This window comes from Alosa pseudoharengus, unplaced genomic scaffold, assembly GCF_046254945.1.
Source record: "Alosa pseudoharengus isolate Yale_2024_CS ecotype anadromous, Long Island Sound unplaced genomic scaffold, YU_APseudo_1.1 YU_APseudo_1.1_scf_8, whole genome shotgun sequence".
Classification (NCBI taxonomy): Eukaryota; Metazoa; Chordata; class Actinopteri; order Clupeiformes; family Clupeidae; genus Alosa; species Alosa pseudoharengus.
This window is the reverse complement of record NW_027468870.1, coordinates 33,232,230-33,239,453: the sequence shown is the minus strand read 5'-3', so window position 1 is coordinate 33,239,453 and position 7,224 is coordinate 33,232,230.

The following is a 7,224-nucleotide window of genomic DNA, read 5'->3' as shown; positions in this document are numbered from 1 at the left end:
CACTTGTGTTTGTTTTGATGTGTGTAAATACGTAAACACTAATACTTGACGTTTGGATCCCTGTATGTTTACATAACTATTACAAAAGCATGACCTCAAACTGACATAGTCTACCTTGTGCAGAGAAAGCAAAAGCCAGATGTGTTTTTTATTCATACCATCAGTGTGTTGTTGGCACATTGTGTGCTTACTATTGTGATGGCTTGTGTTTACTGTTAGATACGAAAACACAATTTTTACGAAGGTGTGAAGAGTTAAGCAAGGTGTGTTAGCTTTTGCAAGAGAACTGCAATGTTTTGCTGATTGGGTGAGAGGTTTTGCCATTTGTGTGTAGAGTTTTGCAAAAAAAGCCATAGTTACAAAAAATGTGCTTAAGCAATCAGAAAAAACTGTAATCATGGGGGATTGATAACATCAAAGCTTATTCTCCTGTCTTTGCCTGCAATTCTTTCACATATGTTGTGATCAAAGCATTAGATGGTAAATTGTCCATCCAACTGCTTTGCATATGTTATGGCACATTCATGTAAATGTGAGTTTCAGCACATTTCCATCTGTAGTATTATGCAAATTAAATATAGACTCTCTCCTAATCAAGAGAGAAGTTGTCAAGTATTTATAGGATTAAACCCATTTCCATCATTCTTAGTGGCATTAAACTTTATGCAAATTGACAGTTAATACAGTCCCCTCTAGGATTATTTATTTCTTATTTGAAATTATGCAAATTCCAAGAATATAGAATTTCCTAAAAATGTCCTAAAACATTAACATTTGGTTGGAAACACAGCTATTGTCAATATCTACATTGGCCATTATCAGCAACCATTCATCCAATGTTCGAAAGGCACATTCTGTTTACTAACCGGATATCATTTTAAAAGGCTAACTGAGAAAACATTGTCGCTGTCAGGAAATGCCGGATTGAATGACAACCCTACTAATGAACTTCGACAGGGTGAACAGAGAGACGATCCGACAAAGAACAGAGAAACAGGGGGGGCAGAAATACACAGACTAATTAACAGAAAGACAGAGGACTGGACGAGACCAACAAGACAATAACGGGGAACAGGTGTGAGCAGAAACAGAGGGAAACTGACGAGACAGGAAGTGCAGACCATATAAGGGAAAAGGGGGGAGACAGTCACATGACAGCAGACAGGTAAAGAGCACATGGGGAACAGGCAAAAGCAAACACAGGACAATACACAAAATGGCCACCAGGGTGGCACAAAGTCCAGTCCAGGCCAGATCCTGACAGTAGAACCCTTTTGCAATTATAATAATTATTATAATAGTTAATAAAAAAAAAAAACATTTAAAGTATATTTTTTTGGGCTTATATATATAATATGGAGTGGACTGGAAATTTCTAAGTGACCCCAAACATTAGAAATATATATACTACCGTTCAAAAGTTTGGGGTCACTTAAATTTTCATTCCACTCCATAAAAGACATATATGTGTGTGTGTGTGTGTGTGTGTGTGCAGGACAGACAAGACATAGCAATAGCCAAGCACAAGAAGCACATGCAGAGTGAGGCCTTCAAGCAACAGTCCTAATGGGTTATAGCAATGATGGGGCGTCTACAATGTACAAAGAGTGAGTATGGTGCAAAGGAGAGTCCAGGAACTCTGTCCTTGGGCCAATGTATGCCCACTGTGAGAGCCTTGCACACAATTTAATTGTGGGGTTGCTCTGATGTCTATTTACAGGCAAGCACAAAGGCCGTCATCAAAAAGATTCTCCTCAGGCATGTGTGCTAGGAAAGCAGAGCGGAAGGACAATCAGGAACAGCAGGGATCCCATTGATGTCAGATTCCTGTACAATGCAAAAAAAATGCAAGCTACTGTGTTAGACGTCATCAAGGCGTCATAGAAGGGAAGTCATAGTCAACCAAAGAAATGGGCAAGAATTCAGCATGTTTTCATGGTTGACTAAACTGATGTCCTGGCCAAGTGCAGAATAACAGTAGAACAGAACTAAGTCACTAAAACTAGTCAACTAGATGAAGATGAAAGGAGTGAGCCTGCAATTCAACCAGGTTACCTGGTACCTCAATATTTAAAATCAATATTTAACCTTCTTGAGGTTCCATGCAGAGTGCAAATTACCCCACCATAATTGGGGGGTACTGCTCCTTAAGTTCTTCTATGGCCATCATGGCCCACTACCATACAGTATCAATCCCCATCGTGATCGCCAAGTGCAACATGTGTTGTGCAACATACATACAAGGTCTAAACATGCGACAAACTGATAATCAGTAGGCTATACAGAATATCTCATTGTTATTATATATCCAATACACATGCACACATACACTTTTCCTTTTCTTCATAGTGTCTCTGTGAATAAAATCAAATCCTAGTTTCATTAAGATAGCCTAGTATCAGGGTTCTCAGTTGAAACTACATTTATTGAACTAAAAATATGAAATAATAATAGAATCTAAAAACAATAGGCCTACTAACCAATTAAAAACAAATTCAATGCATGTAGGCCTACTATTTAGCCTAGGCTACTTGGCTCTTTTTATGTTTCCACAGGTTTCACTGATGTTATATAGGCTTAGCTACATCAGACCCTCTTGTGCATAATATAAAAACAACACAGGATCTGTGCCAAACTAATTTCAAAAGGGCACAATAATTTATTAAAGATAAAATTAGAATGGACACCTAGGATATGGACTGGAGTTCATCTCCTTGGAAATGCCAATCGATTTTACTTCACCACAATGTAAAATAATAATAATAAATGATTTAAATAGAGAATTATCTTGCTGACTAACCTTGGTAACTAACCAAGGTCCACTTTACTAGCCTCAGTAGGTAAGTAGCAGGTAAGTAGCCGCCGGTAATTAAATGTATGAAGACGTGACATGAGCTATGAAGATCAAAACACGTGAAGGCTGTAAAATAGCACATTTTCAACAAGCTAGACGTCTGCTAGCAACTTACATTTACACATGCACGTCAGCAGCAAACCGAATTTAGCCTACTGGAGGAATCTACCTAGCGTTTTGTCATTCAATGTTGACATTTGCTTGAGAAGTTGAAGTCGTTCTCTATCTCCGTTGCTTCTAGCGCCACGGTGGTTAAAAATTGTACGGTCCATAATAGGGGTGTCTGAAATCGCTTTACATTAAAATGTTCCTACAGTGAAAATATGAGTTGACTTGTATTGTAGCCAACTGTAATGATATTTTTTCACAATATCAGAAAAAATATCTGACCCCCCCAAAACCGATATTCCTGTCTCTTTGGGGGGTACTGGGTCTTCATTGGGGGGTATAGTACCCCCCAGTACTCCCCAGTACCCCCTGTAATTCGAACTATGGCATGCATTCCAAGTGTGGTCCCCAGAGATGTGAACTCCAAGGTAGAGGTCTGCGCGGGACTGATTTTTCTCTACAGGTCCATCTGAAACGGATCCCATTGATCCCTGTTTCCAAACTTCCCGTTTTACAACTTCCAACCAGCATAAGTGTAACCAGCAGAGGAATCATTAACAAATATTTCTTGTAAACAAAGGTTTTAAATGCAGTTGTTTACTCAATTCCAAAGAAAATAGACTATAGGGTTATTGGTAATTCAGAAACGGACGTCAATGGGATCCTTCTCAGACAGACCTGCAGAGCAAATTCAGATTTGCTAACATGTTCTTCTGGGTTCTGCCAGGCTAGGCTAGGGTCATTTGCTTGTCCCTCCAGGAGAGGTGACTGTGTAAGCATTCATGAATGTGGTGTAAGAATGATCCAGTGGGTTACTACCCCTGGTTGAACTTGTAACATGGAAAATGTGTCATTCATCTATGAGTGTGTGAATACTGAGAAATGAGTGCAGTCTCTCAAAAAAGCCTACAAATGCTTTATTGGAAATAAGAAAAGGATGACATGCATTGTATTATGTGTTACTACACTAGGTCACAGAGTCACTTTAAAGTTACATTCAACAGCAATTTAACGTACAGGTGAAAGACAAAATAGACAGAAGGGGGGAGTGTATTAAGCAAACATATTGATTATAATATATAGCAGTATACGCAATATACGGCAGTATGCATGTTTGCAACTGTGGCTCTGTTGAAAATGGTAAAAAATACTGCCTTTTAAGATATCTTACAAGGGAGCGAGGCAACAAGACGATACCTTCCATTTCGAACGGACCCTATAGCTTTTAATAGGTTTTGAAAGCCATGCTCATACTTTTCTCATCCTTAACTTCCGATAGCAAAAAATCATTAATCGAGTGACCTCATCCGCAGTTGTTTTTTCAGTCAAGTGCATCATTTCCTTTAAACTGGTGGGATAGTAAACATGATCCCAGTGGAGTGATAACATGGTAATAATAACAATGTAGTTACATAACTTTGGTGCTGTGTAGTATTTTGTGTTCCTCAGTTCCAAGTTTGTCCATGTAGTTCAATGGGTTGTTAGACTCATAGATTTTAAAATGTGTATTTGTCCACATTTGTATTATGTGTATTATTTATTAAATTATTTGCTAGTTAAGTTAATAATTAAGTATTAAGTAAGTATTAAGTATTAAATTAAATCTGCTCAAATAAATGTAAAAGCAGATATATTTCTTGTCACTGCTAAATCTCCTGAAGTTTCTCACAAGTTTAAAAAGGCCACAATGAAGCCTACTTAAGTCAAGAGGATGAGTTTAATCAGCTAATAAATAGATGATGATATGGATGGATAAACTGACAGTGTCAAAATAAAAGCAAAGATTTTATCCAGTGTTCCAGTGAGGGAACACTGGATGTTTCCCTGAACACTGGCTGCACTCTGCTGTTCACCCATGGATACATGGAACAATGCAGAAACGATGCCAATGTGTACGTTGTCATCAGCCGCTAATTGAAAGATTGTGTAATGTTGCATTATTGCCCCTATTTTTCCGCTTCCGCATCATAAGCAGTGCATGTAACGTGAAAGAGAGAGAGGTATGAATCTGTCACAGTATGTCACGTAAAGACACCACTGCTCAGTTGACACGCTGGGCTCCGGAGCTTCCATACAGTATTTGCATCAGTGAGTGCTTGTACTTCTGGCACTAGTCTGGACATGGCTGAGGAGCGCTGCTGCTTCCCATATACGGTCCTTGTGTCTACTCTCTCGCTTGGTTCACTGTGCCTGGACAGAGCCGTCACACTTTCCAGGACAGGGCTCAAGTACCTCTGTTAGTAGGGTTAGTTATGCAAACATTATTTAATAGCTCAAAAATGACACAGTCATAAGGTGTTTATCCCACACAGCTGGCTCCTTGATAGTCAGAGTGTCCCTTAACCAAAAAGGGCATCTTTGAGCAATTTGGTGCATTGCAAAAATGCCCTGTGATGCAACACAGTGACTAACACTCTGTCAGTAAAAAATATCTTGTGCAAATATGCAGATATATACTGTAAAGCCTCAATATTCTTCTGAATACTTCTTCGTGAGACAGTCATCCGCTCATTTCTTACAGTGTTCATATGCAGTGTTTATACCGGGCAGAAACATACCAGTTCCAAGTACATACGTTTTGCGGGTGAGTATCAGGAAGTCTACATAAATGGAAGGCATTTTTAAATGTAATCCGTTTTTCTCTGTTTGTGTGACAGGATATTGGTTGTTGTAAGTTCGTTCCATTGCATTATATTTAGAAAGAGGATGTCTGAGACAATGAGTGTATGATGTTTTATAACTACACTGCCAGGTTCTGTAACCTGGCTGTGACTGCCTCCTTGCACCCAGGGGTGCCGCTAGGGGGGGGAGTTAAGACGATTCTAAGGGCCCAGCCCAAATTATCTAGCAGCGCCCCTGCTTGCACCACATATACATAGATATGTAGTCCCAAACTCAGCTTACCAGTGACTTCACTATGTGTTGTGGCCGTATTACCACCTCGTCCATTATCCCTTATCCTGATTTAGTAAAGATATATTTAGAATTAATAAATGATATATTAATAGTTACATCTTTGCTTTTTAATTACTTTTTGCTGTCTAGGTTTGTAAAGGCTGGGGACAAAAACAAGTTTGATCGTAGATTTAAATTAATTTAAAATCCCATTATTATGACTGCCGCTAGCAGCTCCCCTGCTTGCAGCATATACATAGATATGTACAGTAGTCCCAAACTCAGCTTACCAGTGACTTCACTATGTGTTGTGGCCGTATCACCGCTAGCGGTCATATAGGGATTGTCAAAGTTTTCCTGAATTTTTGGTCACCCTGGGCTGGGCCCCCCAAAACCCAAAAAATGCCGTTTTTCCTAAATAGCTACCTGAACTGTGGCACTGAAGATGACAAAATGTTGCCCCCCACCCCCCCACCCCCCCACACACACACACACACACACACACACACACCACCCCAGTAAAAAATGAAAATGCAATATTATACTCCATATATATATTGACTATATTATTTGACTATATTGACTATATTATTTGAGTATATAGTAAATAAGTAGGTTAGTAGGTTTTGGATTGTTGTGACAGAATGCCATCAGCTTTCACGAAATGGGTTGCCATTCACTAAATCTGTAGCCTGCTTTTGAGGATATTCCCTAATTTACTGTTTTCTCAGTCGTTTCGTATGTCACAACACACTTAGCCACTGGTAAGATAGAGGTCAGAGTGTTTCATTTCTTCATCGCTTTTGTCGTTGTTGGTTGCAAAGAGCTATGACCTTTATAAAAAAAAGCTTAGGAAAAAGTCTTCCATATATTGTTACACTCTGCTGTACCATTCCCTTGGGGAGTAATGAGCGACAGCTCAGATGGTGCCCGAGCCACATACTGTTCTGGGGGAGGGGGGGGTTGTGTGTTGAGCAGCCAGCCTGCCCTTTATGATCAGTGGAAGGAAAAAGGGAAGGAAAGAGGAAATATCAAAACGTCCCCTGTGTGTCAACAAGAACATTTTCAGTGACAGGAACTACGTTGTAACCCACACTGGTGTTAGGCCAGGTTTTACCGATAGTGTCCATTTAGGTTTTGTGGGGGTGTGGGGGCAGATGTGTCCCCCTTGATAGACCTGCTCTCACAGCTGGACAGGGCCTGGCCAGGGATCTGTTTGTTGCTCTGCCGCAGAGCCGGTGTTGGGTTGAGCCCCCAAAGTTTAGCGCTGAATTAGATTAGATCTCTTGTTTCAAACGTGTCCAGGGGATTTAGTGTCTGGGGTTGCCAATTAATCTTGGACGTACACACTCACACACAAAAACACT